Source organism: Tamandua tetradactyla, chromosome 8 (assembly GCF_023851605.1).
Source record: "Tamandua tetradactyla isolate mTamTet1 chromosome 8, mTamTet1.pri, whole genome shotgun sequence".
In the NCBI taxonomy this organism is placed as follows: Eukaryota; Metazoa; Chordata; class Mammalia; order Pilosa; family Myrmecophagidae; genus Tamandua; species Tamandua tetradactyla.
The window spans coordinates 77,493,158-77,514,079 of NC_135334.1; positions in this window are offsets into that span (position 1 = coordinate 77,493,158).

Sequence of the window (20,922 nt, forward strand, 5' to 3'; positions counted from 1 at the left end):
TTATTGAGCATTTACATATTGATTACATGCTTTGTCACAGAATGTATGTAAGAAAATGGCAGTCTTAATATGATGATGGACATGATTTTTAGTATTATAATGAGATATAGTGACTTGTAGGTTAAAGTCTAAGCTACTGCACATGTCAGGCAGGCCCACTTTAGTTAGATCCAGTCTCCGTTATCAAGAGAACTTTGGACTTTGGTAGGTTAGTTCTAGACTGACCCAAGACCCTTCATAAATAAATATTAGGGGCTATCTTTAGTGATTATAAGACTCTGAAGTTGAACTACTGGATGAAAGGGTACAGATGAAGGTTGGTCACAAGATAAAAGTTATGCAGTCGTTATCACAGATTAAGGCAGCTTGATTACAAGATTTCAGGTATTTCCCTCTGCTACTCCAGTATCCAAAAAGCAAAAAGGAAGATCTATATAATGATTCAGTGATCAAAATTATCCCTTAAATCTTAATTTCTTGGTTACAAAGGTGAGCTGAGATGTATTTCAAAATCCAATCCCCTAATCACATGGTTGATCTTTCTGGTGTGGCCAGTCCCCCAACTTTAAGACTGTAGGTGTGACTGACTATACCCCATCACCATTAGCGTAGGAACATTAATTTTAGACTGTGGGTGTGATCTTGAGCCCACCATGAATAACAAAAAAACACTTGGAATAGGGGAAATTCCAAACACTTAGAGGTTGCTTTCCAAGGGGGGAAGAAAAAAACAACAGCCAAGTTTTTCATTATACTACAACCTTGAATTCAGTCTATTATAATAAACTATCCTTCTGAAACAAATAAAGAAAATTTACTTTTAAGAAATTCTAAAATATTTTGATAATATACAGCAAAGGCAGGAAAATAAGATAAAAAGCTAAGTGGTGGAAGGGACTAGAAAGATAAAGGAAATTTAAAGCTATTTCTTATTTATAGAATATTTGGACAAGTAGGTAAATTTTCATTTCAAGGTCTGGCAGTTATAGAAAACAGAAGACAATATCCAGGACCATTCTAAGAAAGGGACCAATCTCAACACAAATTTTTTCTCCCCAAATACTATATCCAAACTGTGTTTGCATGAGGGTGAAGAAGAAAAGAACCGACTTCTCTCTCTTCCAGAGGATTACAAGGAGCATTTCCTGTATTGTCTGAAGACCTTAACAATCACTTGTGAAACTCCCTGTATTTTAAGAAGTATAAAAATTTCCATACATTAATTCATAAGAAAGTTGGGAATTGCAAAGCTAAAATTCATAAAACAAACAGGCAGAGATGCAATGAGTACCATAGGAAACTACAGTCAGCAGAAATAGAGCTGAAATATATTTGATTTATCATATACCAAACAATATTTACATATTAAAATGAAATAAATATTTTAAAATATATGTCTAGTTAATACAAGTTAAATATTACAAAATATGTGACAGGCACAATTCTACAACTTGTAGTTTATTCTTTTCCACAACCCTATCACTTAGAGCTGCTATTGCCTCATTTTGTATATAAGGAACATGTCACACATGAAGATTAATTTACAAATATTGCTCCTATAGTAACTGGGAAGAGCTGGTCTGAGCTTTAGTATCATGGTTCCAGGGTCAGAGCTCTTAACAGTGATGAAACATGAACAGGAAATAAACAAAAATATAAATAATAAACTCCTAGTTTTGTTTGAAGATCCATACAGTACCTGTATAAATAAAAATACATAAGTTAAAAATGAAAATAAAATGAATAATTTCAACATTTAGACATTGCTAAAGAAACACACGTAGGAAGCAGGAGGTGGATCTAAAGAAATCTACAGTTAATATAGTAAAACAAAAGGGAAAAAAGTAATCTTAGATGCATTGAATACAAGTGATGTTCTAACACAACTAACTAAAGTTCATTAAGAAGAGGATACATTTGGTTTTCATCAATGTTTTTCATGATGGGTCCAAGTTTGTTTTACTTCGTATTTATTCTTACTGGGATTTGCAGATTTCCTGAATGTGTGACTTGAAGTTTGCCCTTTAATTTTAGAAATTATTTGGACATTTTCTTTTCAAATAGAGCTTCAGATCACTCTTATTCTGATCCTCTTTAAGAAATTCGATTACATGCATTTTAAGCTTTTCACTTTCCCCTTCAAATTTCTCATGCTCTTGTATGGATTTCTCACTCTTCAATTTGGATATTTTCTATTGTCTTATATACAATTTTGTCATCCTATCTTTTGCTGTGTCTATCTGTTACTTAGCACATCCTTTGTGGTCTTTATTTTAGATATTGCATATTTCAGTTCTATAGTTTTCATTTTAATGTGTTCATATATTCAAATTCTAGAACAAATTTCTCCATCTTTTCCTCCTAATTTATCATTCTGGGTTGATTTAGATAAACAGAACCATTACATATGTGTCTGCTGGTGCCTTCCTATGCCAAAAAAAAAAAAAAAATCCTTAGATCATATATGCCTGGCCTTGAACCTATAGAACAGGTTCTGCCAAAGTTCAATGGGCACTTACAGCCAAAAAAATGAAACAGCCCACTCTATATAGAAAAATAGTAACGGTTTATTGGGTAATTTACATATCAGGAAGCTGGTCCTAGGCAACTGCAGGATGTTCATAATAATTTTGCACCATCCAGCAGCTTACAGGGCATTATACAGGATGAGAACAAGGAAGACACAGAGCCAAGCCAAGATTTGCAAGGCCATAAACATGTCTTTGAAGTTTCGATATATTACAGGAGTGCTTCTAGTAAAGATAGCTATTATGCTTAGGAATTTTCACTAAGTTCTACTAACAGAGCTGGGGATTTTATCCAGGAATTTATGGCTTCTTTTGTTTATGGCCTCACATTCAACACCTAAAAACACCCGCTCTTACATTCTACATGCCCTGAGTGATAATTGACGAGCACATCTGGAGGCAGAATCCATAACCACAATGAAAAACACATATACTAATACCTATACCTACTAACGTCAAGAAGAAAATTGGTAAAGTAGGTTCCCCAAACCACTTTGTTAGGATAAAAGGCAATATTATCCAAGGCATTCCATCTCTGGTGGAAGTTGGCAACTGTACACACACCAAGCAGTCAGTCCATTTAGGGATTGTAGCTACGTAGGTTGCCCATTTCAGGAATCCGTTTCCTTCTGCTGTAAATGTTAGAAACATTAACCTAGGGACAAAATACAAGCTGTTTAATAGGAACTAACATGAGGCATTCATGACTATTCATTAACAAGAAACTTACAAGCCACAAGTCCATATCGTAACAAGATAGTTCCCAACATGGGTTTCTCCCAAGGAAGTGTAGGAAAGCTTAGCCCCAAAGAAATCTATGGCATTCAGTAGGATATTCTATAAAGGAGTCTGTATATTAAGCCATAGTAGGAGTGTGACTTCTGTCTCAGTTTTTAAGGAGGAAGCTGTCTGTAAACTAGAGCAACAAGGACCTTCTACGTGTATAATAGGAGTAAGGGTTATTGCTAATCCTTTTCCTGCCCCTGAGGAATAGAAATACCTATCCAGTTTGGGTGGTGTTTTCCAGGATAAGTCCCATCAAATTTTGTGTGTGCCTTTGGGTATGGCATGTGGCAATATCAGCACAAGTTTCTGCTAAAATTGGAGGAAAACCTTGTTCTGATGTCACTTTTATTGTTATTGCTGATAGACTGGAATCAGGGTCCTGAAATGTTTGCATGCTGAGGTTTGTCCAGATGTAGGCGCACTATTTATTAGCCTAATTGCTTCCTGTAAACAAAGTGCCCACCCATGCAATAAGTGGTTTGGAGATAACGGTTATAGCTGTGGATTTTAAAACACCATCCTTCCTTTCTACCAGGCCTGAAGCATGGGAATTGTATGGTAGATGAAAATGTCAATTTCTCTTTCTTGCACTCAGTTCTGGAATTGGTGACCTGCAAAATAGGTGCCTTGATCACTGTAAATGTAGTGTGTGTATCCATATGCTTCAGTTTGCTAATACTGCCAGAATACAATATAAATAACTGGATTGGCTTTTTTTTTTTTTTTTTTTTTGCATAGGCAGGCACCGGGAATTGAACCGGGGTCTCTGGCATGGCAGGCAAGAAGTCTGCCTGCTGGGCCACTATGGCCCACCCTGGATTGGCTTTTATATAGGGGATTTATTAAGTTGCAAGTTCACAGTTCTAAAGACATAAAATTGTCCAGCTAAGCCTCCAGATGCCTTTACTCTGAAGAAAGGCCACGTCTGTAATGTGGGAAAGCACATGATTGGCTTCTGCTGGTCCTTGTTTCTGGTTCCACTGCTTTCAGCTTCTGAGTGCAGTTGCCTTCTCTCTAAGTGTCTGTATATCCAGATCAGTTAGCTGTTCTGGGGCAAAACTTTTTCATCTCCTAGCTTATCGTATCCCAAGACCAGGGATTTTGTTTTTCCAGCCTTCTGAGTTTAAATGGCTCTCTCAGCATCTTCTGCACCTCCAGATATCTGTGTATTGCTTTCTTCAGTCTGTTCTCTGTGTTGGCTCTCTACGTGCTTTTCTAAAAATGTCTTCCTTTTAAGGACTCCAGTAAACTAATTAAGACCCACCTTGGATGGGCAGAGCCAAAGTTCTGTGGAAATAATCTAATCAAAGTTCGATCCCACAATTGGGTGGATCATATCACCATGAATACAACCTTATCAAAAGATCTCACCCAATAATAGATCTTCCCCCACACGATGGATTGAGATTATGGGAATGTGGTTTTTCTGGGGGTACATAACAGTTTCAAGCCAGCACACCATATATACAGGAAAGTTTCTCAAGTCTTCATTTTATTGAAGTTTTTTTCACTCATAAACACCCCAAATCATGAAGACGACCTATAGCAGTATCTAAACTGCTATCATATGAGAAGGTACGTGGTTAGTGTGTACTTTTGTCCATCTAACAGAGGGAGATATCCTGTATAGTCTTAGTTTGCCAGCCTTGCTTGGTCTGCATTACTCACAATATCTGCCTCATATTTTGGGGTAGGGGTGTGCCTCTGTCAAGTGCATGGTGGACTGGACTTGCTGGCTGTAAACACACCCTATAAATATAAGCTGTATATTTCAAAGGGACATGTAAACTTTTACATAATTCACTTGGAGTCTTAGGACCTTTATGTCCCAATTTATGGTGTAACTGATTGGCTTGGTCATGTTTTCATCAGCCCATCTAATTTTGACTATGGTATTTATTAGAGAATTTACAGACTGAGAAACTGGAACTGGGTGACTACAGGGTGTTCATAGGAGCTCTCTTCACTGGCCAGCAGGTTACAGGGCACAGGGCCAATGCAGAAATCACAATATTGTAAACATGTCTTTCTGAAGTTACTGATATGTAGCAGGAGTGGTTCTAGTTCAAATATATATTGTGATAAGGAATTTGCATATGGGCTTTAAGATTCATTTTCAGGAAGTGAGTTTTACCTTATCCAAGAATTTATGGCTTCTCTAGTTTATGGCCCCATAATATGTCACAGAAATAAAGAGATTTCATATAAGAATTTCAACTTGAATGTGGGAGGAGCTGAAGGAATGGCAGTCTGAAAAGCTAGAAATAGAGCACTAGAGAAGCAGAATTAAACACTGGAATATGTGAATAATCGAGAATTCAAAAAACTTCTGAGAAGCTAATATGTATGGCCACCATGACCCAAAATAACATGTCAGAAAAATATGAAAATTTGCTACATCTGGACTTAGTACTACAAATTTTGAGTTTATGGACAGATCTGATAACATGGAACTCTCAGAGAAATCTGTGAATTTTCCACACCTGACTTCCGTGACTTCCTGTCCAAATCTGCTTCAAATTACTCTAAATAGAAAAACCTTAACATGGAACCAAATAGTTCAGGGAAATTTGAGAAATGTGGTTTCTGATTTATTTTCCCCCCTCTGCATTGCTAAGGGGTCATTAGAACTACAGAGTAGTAACGCAGAGTTGAAAATCGATAATTTCAGTATAGAAATGTAAAATGGGAACTTTCTATTGAATAATTTTAACAGACACCCTTTACCAAATGTTCTGGTTTGTTAGCTGCCAGAATGCAATATACCAGAAACAGAATGGCTTTTAAAAAGGGGAATTTAATAAATTGCTAGTTTACAGTTCAAAGGCCAAGAAAATATCCCAATTACAGCAAGTCTATAGAAATATCCAATCAAAGACATCCAGGGAAAGATACGTTGGTTCAAGAAGGCCAATGAAGTTCAGGATTTCTCTCTTAGCTGAGAAGGCACATGGCGGACACAGTCAGGGCTTCTCTCTCATCTGGAAGGGCACGTGGTGAACATGGCGTCATCTGCTAGCTTTCTCTCCTGGCCTCCTGTTTCACAAAGCTCCCCGGGAGGCATTTTCCTTCTTCATCTCCAAAGGCCACTGGCTCGTGGACTTTCTGCTTTGTGGTGCTGCAGCATTCTCTGCTCTCTCTGAATCTCCTTCTCCAAAATGTTTCCTCTCTTATAGGACTCCAGAAACTTATCAAGACCCACCCAAGTGGGTGGAGACATGTCATCACCTAATCCAGTTTAACAACCACTCTTGATTAATCACATCTCCAGGGAGATGATCTGACTACAGTTTCAAACATACAGTATTGAATAGGGATTATTCTGCCTTTATGAAATGGGATTTAGATTAAAACATGGCTTTTCTAGGGGACATACATTTTTTCAAACCAGTAGACCAAATGATCAAAGTTAATGTTATACAAGGAATTAGTCATGTTTATATCAAGTGCTCCTTGATAAGAAGGACATTTTTCTTCTAAATATATAACCTCTGTTTGAATATGAAAAAACATCAAAAAAACTAAATTTAGGACATACTGTAAAACAGCCAGACAGTAGAGTTCAAAAGTTTCCTAGTAAATAGAGATGAAAAAAGACAAATATTGTACCACAGATTAGAGAAAGTGAAGGAAGCAAATGTGGTGTTTGGATAGATCTTCACTTAGAAAAAGGGACTTCATGGAAAAAACAGGGAGACCCAAGTAAAGCCTGTGGTTTTATTAAAATTATTGTATGGATGCTAATTTCAACAAATGTACCATGATAATGTAATAATTTAATATTAGATGAAGCTGAATAAAAAACATTAAGGAACACCATACCATCATTAGGACTTTTTGTCAATCTAAAATTCTTTTAAATAAAATGCTTTAAAAATGCCTAAATTGTGAGAAGGGAATACAAAAACAATTCAACTTGGTTCATGCATATTTAGCTGTATTAATTTCTGAATGAAATTACCAACCACACTATGCACATTTCATGGAAATATTCACTGTACAACTGAAAAACATCCTTCCTTTCAATAAATGAGTAACAAAATGTCTCATGTGTCTTTATTCATCCCTCTTCCAGAATACTACATCCCCTCCCTGATATTCAGCAACTTAAATACTGAGATATCAGGTTAGTCACCATTAACACATTTTTTATTCCACTAGTAGCAGATGGAAGATAAGACAAAAAAATAGTTGGGACTTCCGGAGAAGATGGCGGCTTAGTAAGATGCGCTGATCTTAGTTTCTTCTCCAGGACAGCTACTAGGGGAGTAGAAACGATACAGAACAGCTCCCAAAGCCACAACAGAGAAAAAAAAGACAGCGTACCCCAACCTGGAATGGCTGGCTGGCTGAGAGAAGCTGCTTGGGTGAGATCACCGAGGCGCACGGGCTTCACCGGGCGGGGAGGCAAGTGGCCAGGGTCACTCCCTTCACCCTTCCCGGGCCGGCTGGGAGAATTGGAGAGGCGGTCCCCTGAAACTGCAGCAGCTGGCGCCCACACCACGCGCAGCCCCCTGGACCAACTGAGAGAATTGGATCGGAATTCCCCATGCCGCGGAGAATGGTGACGGGTGGGGGAGGCCCCTTCCAAACCCGTGACTCCCCGGGAATGTGCACTCTCCCGGGCGGGCCGCTGCCACTGGTGCCCTCCCGCCACGCTTGTCGCCCCAGGCCGACTAGGAAATTTGGACGGGCACTTTCCCGGGCTGCGGCGGCCAGCAAACCTCCCCGCGTTCGGACCCCAGGCCGGCTCGCACTCTTCCAAGCCGCTTCGGCTAGCGAACCTCCTGGACGGCGAGAGTTTTCCAAAGTTAAAGGTCCCACAGCACCTTTTACTGGTGGGACCCGCAGACAAAAGTGTGCCACGAGCGCCACCTACTGGGAAGGATAAGAAAAACAGAACCCAGAGATTTCACAGAAAAATCTTCCAAACTTTTGATCCAATACCCAGGGAAATCTGTCTAAATGCGCAGACGCCAACAGAAGATAATGGATCACGCTCAAATAATTGAAAACATGGCCCAGTCAAAGGAACAAACCAATAGTTCAAATGAGATACAGGAGCTGAGACAACTAATGCTGAATATACGAACAGAAATGGAAAGCCTCTTCAAAAACAAAATCGATAAATTGAGGGAGGACATGAAGAAGACATGGGCTGAACATAAAGAAGAAATAGAAAAACTGAAAAAACAAATCACAAAACTTATGGAAGTGAAGGACAAAGTAGAAAAGATAGAAAAAACAATGGATACCTACAATGATAGATTCAAAGAGACAGAAGATAGAATTAGTGATTTGGAGGATGGAACATCTGAATTCCAAAAACAAACAGAAACTATCAGGAAAAGAATGGAAAAATTTGAACACGGTATCAGGAAACTCAAGGACAATATGAAGCGCACAAATATATGTGTTGTGGGTGTCCCAGAAGGAGAAGAGAAGGGAAAAGGAGGAGAAAAACTAATGGAAGAAATTATCACTGAAAATTTCCCAACTCTTATGAAAGACCTAAAATTACAGATCCAAGAAGTGCAGCGCACCCCAAATAGATTAGACCCAAATAGGCGTTCCCCAAGACACTTATTAGTTAGAATGTCAGAGGTCAAAGAGAAAGAGAGGATCTTGAAAGCAGCAAGAGAAAAACAATCCATCACATACAAGGGAAACCCAATAAGACTATGTGTAGATTTATCAGCAGAAACCAAAGGAGACTAGAAGAGAGTGGGATGATATATTTAAATTACTAAAAGAGAAAAACTGCCAACCAAGACTCCTATATCCAGCAAAATTGTCCTTCAAAAATGAGGGAGAAATTAAAACATTCTCAGACAAAAAGTCACTGAGAGAATTTGTGACCAAGAGACCAGCTCTGCAAGAAATACTAAAGGGAGCACTAGAGTCAGAACCGAAAAGACAGAAGAGAGAGATATGGAGAAGAGTGTAGAAAGAAGGAGAGTCAGATATGATATATATAATACAAAAGGAAAAATGGTAGAGGAAAATATTATCCAAACAGTAATAACACTAAATGTTAATGGACTGAATTCCCCAATCAAAAGACATAGACTGGCAAAATGGATTAAAAAACAGGATCCTTCTATATGCTGTCTACAGAAAACACATCTTAGACCCAAAGATAAACATAGGTTGAAAGTGAAAGGTTGGGAAAAGATATTTCATGCAAATAACAACCAGAAAAGAGCAGGAGCAGCTATATTAATATCCAACAAGTTAGACTTCAAATATAAAACAGCTAAAAGAGACAAAGAAGGACACTATATACTAATAAAAGGAACAATTAAACAAGAAGACATAACAATCATAAATATTTATGCACCGAACCAGAATGCCCCAAAATATGTGAGGAATACACTGCAAACACTGAAAAGGGAAATAGACACAAATACCATAATAGTTGGAGACTTCAATTCCCCACTCTCATCAATGGACAGAACATCTAGACAGAGGATCAATAAAGAAATAGAGAATCTGAATATTACTATAAAGGAGCTAGACTTAACAGACATTTATAGGACATTACATCCCACAACAGCAGGATACACCTTTTTCTCAAGTGCTCATGGATCATTCTCAAAGATAGACCATATGCTAGGTCACAAAGCAAGTCTTAACAAATTTTAAAAGATTGAAATCATACACAACACTTTCTCGGATCATAAAGAAATGAAGTTGGAAATCAATAATAGGCAGAATGCCAGAAAATTCACAAATACGTGGAGGCTCAACAACACACTCTTAAACAACGAGTGGGTCAAAGAAGAAATTGCAAGAGAAATTAGTAAATACCTCGAGGCAAATGAAAATGAAAACACAACATATCAAAACTTATGGGACGCAGCAAAGGCAGTGCTAAGAGGGAAATTTATTGCCCTAAATGCCTATATCAGAAAAGAAGAAAAGGCAAAAATGCAGGAATTAACTGTTCACTTGGAAGAACTGGGGAAAGAACAGCAAACTATTCCCAAAGCAAGCAAAAGGAAAGAAATAACAAAGATCAGAGCAGAAATAAATGAAATTGAAAACATGAAAACAATAGAGAAAATCAATAAGACCAGAAGTTGGTTCTATGAGAAAATCAATAAGATTGATGGGCCCTTATCAAGATTGACAAAAAGAAGAAGGGAGAGGATGCAAATAAATAAGATCAGAAATGGAAGAGGAGACATAACTACTGACCTCACAGAAATAAAGGAGGTAATAACAGGATACTATGAACAACTTTACACTAATAAATACAACAATTTAGATGAAATGGACGGGTTCCTGGAAAGACATGAACAACCAACTTTGACTCAAGAAGACATAGATGACCTCAACAAACCAATCACAAGTAAAGAAATTGAATTAGTCATTCAAAATCTTCCTAAAAAGAAAAGCCCAGGACCAGATGGCTTCACATGTGAATTCTACCAAACGTTCCAGAAAGAATTAGTACCAATTCTCCTCAAACTCTTCAAAAAAATCGAAGTGGAGGGAAAACTACCTAATTCATTCTATGACGCCAACATTACCCTCATACCAAAACCAGGCAAAGATATTACAAGAAAAGAAAACTACAGGCCGATCTCTCTAATGAATATAGATGCAAAAATCCTCAATAAAATTGTAGCAAATAGTATCCAACAACACATTAAAAGAATTATACATCATGACCAAGTAGGATTCATCCCAGGTATGCAAGGATGGTTCAACATAAGAAAATCAATTAATGTAATACACCATATCAACAAATCAAAGCAGAAAAATCACATGATCATCTCAATTGATGCAGAGAAGGCATTTGACAAGATTCAACATACTTTCCTGTTGAAAACACTTCAAAAGATAGGAATACAAGGGAACTTCCTTATAATGATAGAGGGAATATATGAAAAACCCACAGCTGATATCATCCTCAATGGGGAAAAATTGAAAACTTTCCCCCTAAGATCAAGAACAAGACAAGGCTGTCCACTATCACCACTATTATTCACCATTATGTTGGAGATTCTAGCCAGAGCAATTAGACAAGAAAAAGAAATACAAGGCATCAAAATTGGAAAGGAAGAAGTAAAACTATCATTGTTTGCACACAATATGATACTATACGTCAAAAACCCGGAAAAATCCACAACAAAACTACTAGAGCTAATAAATGAGTACAGCAAAGTAGCAGGTTACAAGATCAACATTCAAAAGTCTGTAGCATTTCTATACACTAGTAATGAACAAGCTGAGGGGGAAATCAAGAAACGAATCCCATTTACAATTGCAACTAAAAGAACAAAATACCTAGGAATAAATTTAACTAAAGAGACAAAAAACCTATATAAAGAAAACTACAAAAAACTGTTAAAAAAAATCACAGAAGACCTAAATAGATGGAAGGGCATACCGTGTTCATGGATTGGAAGACTAAATATAGTTAAGATGTCAATCCTACCTAAATTGATTTACAGATTCAATGCAATACCAATCAAAATGCCAAAAACGTATTTTTCAGAAATAGAAAAACCAATAAGCAAATTTATCTGGAAGGGCAGGGTGACCCGAATTGCTAAAAGTATCTTGAGGAAAAAAAACGAAGCTGGAGGTCTCGCACTGCCTGACTTTAAGGCATATTATGAAGCCACAGTGGTCAAAACAGCATGGTATTGGCATAAAGATAGATATATCGACCAATGCAATCAAATTGAGTGCTCAGATATAGACCCTCTCATCTATGGACATTTGATCTTTGATAAGGCAGTCAAGCCAACTCACCTGGGACAGAACAGTCTCTTCAATAAATGGTGCCTAGAGAACTGGATATCCATATACAAAAGAATGAAAGAAAACCCATCTCTCACACCCTATACAAAAGTTAACTCAAAATGGATCAAAGATCTAAACATTAGGTCTAAAACCATAAAACAGTTAGAGGAAAATGTTGGGAGATATCTTATGGATCTTACAACTGGAGGCGGTTTTATGGCCCTTAAACCTAAAGCAAGAGCACTGAAGAAGGAAATAAATAAATGGGAGCTCCTCAAAATTAAACACTTTTGTGCATCAAAGAACTTCATCAAGAAAGTAGAAAGACAGCCTACACAATGGGAGACAATATTTGGAAATGATATATTAGATAAAGGTCTAGTATCCAGAATTTATAAAGAGATTGTTCATCTCAACAACAAAAAGACAGCCAACCCAATTACAAAATGGGAAAAAGACTTGAACAGACACCTATCAGAAGAGGAAATACAAATGGCCAAAAGGCACATGAAGAGATGCTCAATGTCCCTGGCCATTAGAGAAATGCAAATCAAAACCACAATGAGATATCATCTCACACCCACCAGAATGGCCATTATCAACAAAACAGAAAATGACAAGTGCTGGAGAGGATGCGGAGAAAGAGGCACACTTATCCACTGTTGGTGGGAATGTCAAATGGTGCAACCACTGTGGAAGGCAGTTTGGCAGTTCCTAAAAAAGCTGAATATAGAATTGCCATACGACCCAGCAATACCATTGCTGGGTATCTACCCAAAGGACTTAAGGGCAAAGAAACAAACGGACATTTGCACACCAATGTTTATAGCAGGGTTATTTACAATTGCAAAGAGATGGAAACAGCTGAAATCTCCATCAACAGAAGAGTGGCTAAACAAACTGTGGTATATACATACGATGGAATACTATGCAGCTTTAAGACAGGATAAACTTATGAAGCATGTAATAACATGGATGGACCTAGAGAACATTATTCTGAGTGAGTCTAGCCAAAAACTAAAGGGCAAATACTGTAAGGTCCCAATGATGTGAACAGATATTCGAGAATAAATTTGGAATATGTCATTGGTAACAGAGTCCAGCAGGAGGTAGAAACAGGGTAAGATAATGGGCAATTGGAGTTGAAGGGATACAGACGGTGTAACAGGACTAGATACAAAAACTCAAAAATGGACAGCACAATAATACCTAATTGTAAAGTAATCATGTTAAAACACTGAATGAAGCTGTATCTGAGCTATAGGTTTTTGTTTCGTTTTGTTTTGTTTTGTTTTGTTTTGATTTTACTATTATTACTTTTATTTTTTTCTCTATATTAACATTCTATATCTTTTTCGGTTATGTTGCTAGTTCTTCTAAACTGATGCAAATGTACTAAGAAATGATGATCATGCATCTATGTGAGGATGTTAAGAATTACTGATTGCATATGTAGAATGGTATGATTTCTAAATGTTGGGTTAATTTCTTTTTTTCCGTTATTTAAAAAAAAAAAGAGAAGGGGTAATTGGAGCTGAAGGGATACAGACTGTACTACGGGACTGGATATAAAAACTCAGAAATGGACAGCACAATACTACCCAATTGTAATGCAATTATGTTAAAACACTGAATGAAGCTGCATGTGAGGTATAGGTTTTTTGTATTTTTTTTCTTTCTATTATTGTTTTAATTCTTATTCTGTTGTCTTTTTATTTCTTTTTCAAATCGATGCAAATGTACTAAGAAATGATGAATATGCAGCTATGTGATGTTATTAAGAATTACTGATTGTACATGTAGAATGGAATGATTTCTATTTGTTTTGTTAATTCTTTTTTTAATTAATAAAAAAATTTAAAAAAATAGTTGGTTAATATATTCAAATATAAAATATGTATGAATAAGCAATAAAAATTCCAGTTTCAGCTGCAACATGCAAATACCTGAAAGTCATCACTCCTATTATTATAATAAGAAAGAGCTGGGCAAACTGAAAATCAATAAGTTTTCTTGGACCCATCAGAGAAATGAAGTTGCAATGAAAAACCATCCTTCCAAAATCTTGAGAGACAGGCATATTCAGAAAGAGACAGCAGATATATGCTTGTCTGGAGCAGAAGGTTTTAGAGCCATAAACATGCAAGAATATTTTACAAATGGTAATTTTGCCATCCTCACCCTTCCTGTCTAAACTAAGGGTAAAGCAACAACAAGAACAAAATAATCCACACACTTCAAGGCTTCAAGTACATAGATTGGGAATAATGCAAAGAAAATAAGAGGCTAACTTCTGTAGTGATCTAACTACAGAAACATGTGAAAAGGTAATGGCCCCGAGAAAAAGGTTACTAGAATATTGAAATATAATTGGAGTTATAGAAAACTCCCCTTCCCCAACAACTTACCACCCCAGCAGCAGTTCCAGCATATTACAGTGTATCATATTTGGAAGGGCAATAAACCATAAATTCTCTTTAGGAGGAATACTTAAGGGAGTCTAAACACCAAAGGAGAAAAAAATAAGACACTATAGGAATAAGCCTCTGATTCCTACAGGTATATTAAACATTAAGTACATCCTAATCCCCAGCCATATTAACATAAAACCTCACACTGCAAGTTTATTTACTTTAATTCCTATTACCTGATACAAAGTTCATTTCAAAAGCAACAACAAAAACTTACAGGGCATGCCAATAGGCAACTAAAACTCAGTTTGAGAACAAGCACTATCGTCTTTTACCCAGCATTCTAATATACCTTAGACCCAGCCAGATCGACTTTGTTTAAACTCTAATTGAAGCCTGATATCTTTTTTGGTTACTTTTACTGTTATTACATTTAGCTATGCTAGCTTTCAGGTCTGTAGCACTTCATTTCTGGGACATAGAAATCACAGAGCTACTCAAAATTCGAAGGCAATATCAGCTAATACACCTACAGCTCAATGTCTCAGAATTCAGAAATACATCTACAACTTGAGACCAAATGTGGCTGCTATAAGGGCCCATAGTCTAGGCTCTGAGTCTAAGGTAAATTAGAATTCAGGGTAAAAGATGACAGTGTATGTGCTCTAGACTTTCAGCTACTGGATGAGATCAAAGGCAGACAGTTTCATTATGCCTAGAACCTAAATATTCTGTAACACATAATCTAAATCAATCTCTCTGGGTAGCTCATTTAAACAACCCAAACTCCTGGAGTCCAGAACAGGAATGAGGCCTTGTAATTCTCCATACCTTAATATAATACCAGAATAATAAGTCTCAGACTGTGGTGGCCTGATATTTAAAAAGTATTAGTGGAATCCCTTAACAATTTGAATTCTCCCATCTGGGAAATCCCAGCACCCTCTCAAAAAACTAGGCCAAGCCCTAGACTTTGAGGCTTGCCCTTATGAAACTTATTTCTGAAGCTAAAACTGCTCATAATGGGGACTAAGAGTTGCTTCCAGGAAGCCTCTTGTGTTGCTCAGATGTGGCTTCTTTCTCTCTAAGCCCAACTCTGTAAGAAAAAGTGTTACCATTCCCCTATGTGGTACCAGGCATTGAGGGGTGAAAACCTCCCTGACAACATGGAATGTGACTCCTGGGGATGAGTCTGGCCCTGGGACTGTGGGACTGACAAAGGCTTCCTGATCCCTGACCTAAAGGAGAAAAGGAAGTGTAATAAAATAAGACATTAGTGGCCAAGAGAGATCAAATGGGGTCAAGAGGCTATTCTGGAAGCTGTTCTTATACCACCTTCAGTTAGTGCTAATTGCTATGATTTGCTAAACCCCAAACAACTTCGCTTATGTTGACTCCTAAGAATACCCAGGACTTGAACTGAGACTCTATAAAGGTTTCATGCGCTATGTTTACCTTCTTGGAACAAATAATTCCCAAAGGGTTCCTAGGTCAGATAAATTCTGAAACTCAGTGGAACAGACTTTCCAGGGTTATCAATAAATTACACCCCCTATCCATTAGTGTGGATACCCCTTTTCAACATGAAAAAGTTAAAACAGGCAGTACCCAAAGATCCCTTTAGAACAGGAGAAGGATTAAAGGAGGAAGAAGAGGTATAACAGATGAAATGGGATTTAATAAATGAGTGTGGTTGCTGAATTATTATATTAGTATTCCTTCTAACCTCCAGTGTTTTGGAGCAACTAGAAGGAAAAATCTGAGGTGATGGAATGGTAGCCCCTGACAAACTCTGAGATCTGTTCTTTAGCTACCTGTTGAAGTGTTCTTTGAAAATTTTTGCTTTTTTCTTTCTTTGCTTTGTGTATGTGTTATACATATATGTTATATTTTACAATAAAAAGAAGTTTTAAAAAATAAACCTCAGTTTGAAAAATCAGTTATCAGTCTGGTTTAAGATATGACACCGACATTAGAATTTTCAGACAGGGAATTTAAAATAACTACAATTAATATGGTAAATACGTATAAAGTAAAAGTACTCAACATGTAAGAACAGATGGATGTTATAGGCATAGAGAAGCAAACTATAGGAGAGAACTTAAATAAAAATGCTAGAAATTCAGCACACTGTTACAGAATGAAGAGTATCTTTAATGCGTCATCAGTAGTCTTGATATGGCCAAGTAAAGAATTAGAGAGAGTTCTTTAGTCAAAGGAAAATTATACTTGTCAAAAACTTTTAACTACATAAAGAAAGGAAGACTTCAGAGACAGAATGAATGATGTAAAATAAAATAGTTTATTTTTCTTATTAACTAACTTTAAAGGTAACTCTTTAAAACAATAATAGGAATGATGTATTGGGTAATTATAGAATATAGACAAGTAAAACAAATGTCAACAAGGTCACAAGGGACGAAGAAATTGTAGATACTCTATTATAAATTATATGCCCTACATGCTACCTGGTAAACTGTTTGTTGAAAATTTGACTTAAATTCATTAAAAATGCATATTAAAAATTCTAAGTCAACAACTATTTTAAGCATATTTGATAGGCTTAGAGAGAAGATAAATTAGAAACATGAAATTTTGAAAACTAGAGATGGCAGAAAAAGACAGATGGGAAGAAAACAAAAACTAATAAAATAGATAAAAAAACATGTACAAAGATGATAGTTACTAATTCAAATATACCAATAATCATTTAAATTTGAATGGTCTAATAAGAGATTGTCAGATTGGACGAAACAAAAATAAGATCCGACTACCTGTTTACATAAAAATGACTTTAAGCATAAAGACATATAACATAGGTTAAATGTAAAAGAATGAGGAAAAATAGGTCATTCTAACGCTAAGCAAAAGAAAAGTTATATTAATCTCAGACAAAAAAGACTTCAGAATAAGGAAGATTATCTGGGATAAAGAGAGGCATTATATATTGATAAATAATTCAATTCACCAAGAGGATGTAGCAATCCAGATTGTATATTCACATACCAAAAGAATGTCAAAATACATGAGGTAAAAACTGATAGAACTTGAAGCAGAAATGGGTAAACCCACTATTATGATAGTTGGGTTCTTTAATATCCCTCTGTTAGTAACTGCTAGATTAAAAAAGTAGAATTTCAATAAAGATATAGTTGATCTGAAGAGCCTTATCATTCAACCGGAGCCAACTGATATTTATAGAATACTCATGAAAAACAACAGATAACATTTTTTCAAGAATACACATATCACTCATTGAGATATAACATATTCCAGGCCATAAAACACATCTAAACAAGAAGAAACAAATCATGTGAAGTGTGGTTTCATATGCAGAGATACAGCTTATCAAAATTTGGGGGATACGGTGAAAAGGTGCTTATGAGGATAAATACCAGTAATGAACATTTGAAGCTTTGGATTTCATAAAATAATACTATTTTCAGTAGAACAAATATGAAGTTCCTAGGTATGAAATCCAACAAATTATGTATATATTATGCATGTGGAAAGCTACACCACACTAATGAAAGAAATTAAGAAAATTAAATAGAGAGGTATTCTGTGTTCATATTGGAAGAATATTTGTTTAATATTAATTAAATTAAATAAATAAATAATTAAGTTAACTAACTAAAAATTAATTAAATAAATAGGTATTCTGTGTTCATATTGGAAGAATCGATATTGTTTATAGGTCAATTTTTCCCAGTTTGATCTACAGATTTGCTGCAATCCTAACCAAAATCCCTATAAACTAGTGTGTAATTTACAAACTAATTCTATAATTTATTTAGAAATTCAAAAGATGGAAAAAGCCGTGAATATGCTGAAGGTGGAAAAGGAGGCTAGTTACAATGAACTATTAAAACTCAACAATAAGAAAACAAATAAACTGATTAAAAATGGATAAAAATATCTGAACAGACTCCTCACCAAATGCAATGTAAAGATGGTAAATAAAGATGAAAAGATGCACATCATCATTTATCAATAGAAACATGCAATATATAAAAACAATGCAATACCTTTTTAGACAACCAATGGTGTTGAGAGTCCTGGGTGAAAGAAACTCTCCTACTCATTGCTGGTGGAAATGAAAAAGAGTACAACTGTTTGGGAAAACAGTTTGGCATTTACTCCAAAGCTAAACATTATTTTACCACACAATGCAACAAATATAGTTTAACCATATAATCCAGAGTCTTGATCCTATGTATTTACCAAACTGATTTGAAAACTTATATCCACACAAAAACCCACACAGGAAAACTTATAGCAGCTTTATTTACAATTGTAACTACTCTTCAATAGGGGAATGGAAAACACTGTGGTATATCCATACAATGGAATAACTATTCAAAAAAAAAAAAAACTGATGGGTCTCAAATGTTTATTGCTAAATGAAAAAAAAGAAAATCTGAAAAGGCAACATACTGAATGATTTTATTTATGACATTCATATTCATATGACATTTCTGTAGATACAAGATACAGTAAACAGATCAGTGTTTGACAGGGGCTTGGCAGGACCAAGAATGAGTAAGCGCAGCATAGAAATTTTGTTTAAGTCAATGAAACAATTCTGTGTGAAACCGTAATGATGGATATGTGATACTATGCATTTGTAAAAACCACAGAACTTTATATCTGAAAGAGTGAACCTTAATATATGCAAATTAAAACAAATCTTTTAAAAGGTAGAGGGATCCCAGAATGGAATACAGGCTGAGGCAAAAGAATCTAACTCTAATGCAAATGTGTAAAGGGGGTGGGGAGCTGAGGAACATGCTGACTATGGTAATTTTGGAAATGAGTGAAGTGCAAAAGAACCTATACAGCTCACTTAGCTACAATCAGCTACCAGAACAGCAAGAGCTGTTTTTACTGCTATCACTTCAGTTGACTTCACTACAGTGAGCAACTAATGGTTATGAATCTCAAGCTTTCTCTAATACAGTTACTTTCACTACCAAATATGAAGAGTAATTGGTGATAATTCTAAAACATATAAGTATTTCAGAAAAAATAAAAACTTTTGTTGAATGTTTGAAGTTTTCTTAGATTTTCCTTCATGGACCTCTCTTTTTCTCTCACAAGTTAAACATTATTTCACAATTGCCAGGGAATGGAAGAATCAGGGGTGAAAGAGAAAAAAAATCATGGGATGTTTTCCTATGCAGGTCACTATCAAAATCCTTCTCATGTTCTATGAGGGGAAATTTTTCTCGCTTCTCATTTTTCTGAATTGCATTCAGTCAATATTTTGGTTTATAAGGAACTCTGTTCCAATTTCCTCAACATCTTGCCTCTATTTACCAAGTAAGTGTGTTGGCTCTTGTCCCTAGATTGCCAAGACCAACCAGCAATTCTAGTTAGAGTAAATTTAGGGTCAATTCTGGCACTTAACCCTGTGGTTTTCAATACTGGCTCCTTTACCCTCACCCCCCACACACACAAAAAAACAAGTTTGGTATAAATCTATGCAGTATTTCTAAATATTTAGAATAGGAAGAATTACAAGTCTTTGTGTCTTCAATATTGAAGAAAATCAAATCTTTTCATAGGCTCCCTAAACTATCATCTCTCAAAACATTGAAGATTGTCAGGTTAGATAATTTGAATACTCTCAATAATCTAATCCTTGATGTTTTCTAAGATTGAGGGTTTTATGCAATGAGGGAATAAAGCCTCACAGAGGTGTCTGGGACTGTATAAATATCATTATAGCTAGTAAAAGGGGTCAGCTTTAGATATGGAGTCTTGGGAACATTTCCAAACATCTGTCTCTAGACTGCTGTAATTCAATAGACGTATAACACAAGTCACTTATGTAATTTTAAATACTCTAGCAAATCCATTTCAAAAGTAAAAGCAATTGGGTGAAATTCATTTTAATCATATGTTTTAATCCAATACATCTAAAATATTATCTTACCAAAACACAATCAATATAAAAATTTTTAAGTATATATTACAACTATTTCTGTCATTCTAAGCCTTTTACTCAATGTATGTTTTATACTTATGTCATATCTCAATTTGTTCTCAATTTATTTTATTGCTCAATAGTCACCTTTAGTTCATACCTACTGTTTTAAATAGTGTAGTTTTAAAACTCATTTTCCTTGCCTCTCAAATGGAACTAATTTACTTTTCTTGAGTGCTTGTATTGTGTCTTTCACTGGTGTAAATGCTTTGTTTACATAATTTAGTCCTCAGAAACTAAATGAAATAGGCAATATTGTTATTCCCTATTTTTAGATTAGAAAATTGAGACAAATGAAAGTTTAGAATCTTGCCCAAAGTTACAGTACTTACAAGTATTGGAAAAAGATTCCCAATCCAGAAAGTCTGAGCTTTTAAGCACAGTTTTTATTGCTATACTCTTTGCCTATAAAATACAAGATATGACCCTCGAATAATTCCAACAATTAAAT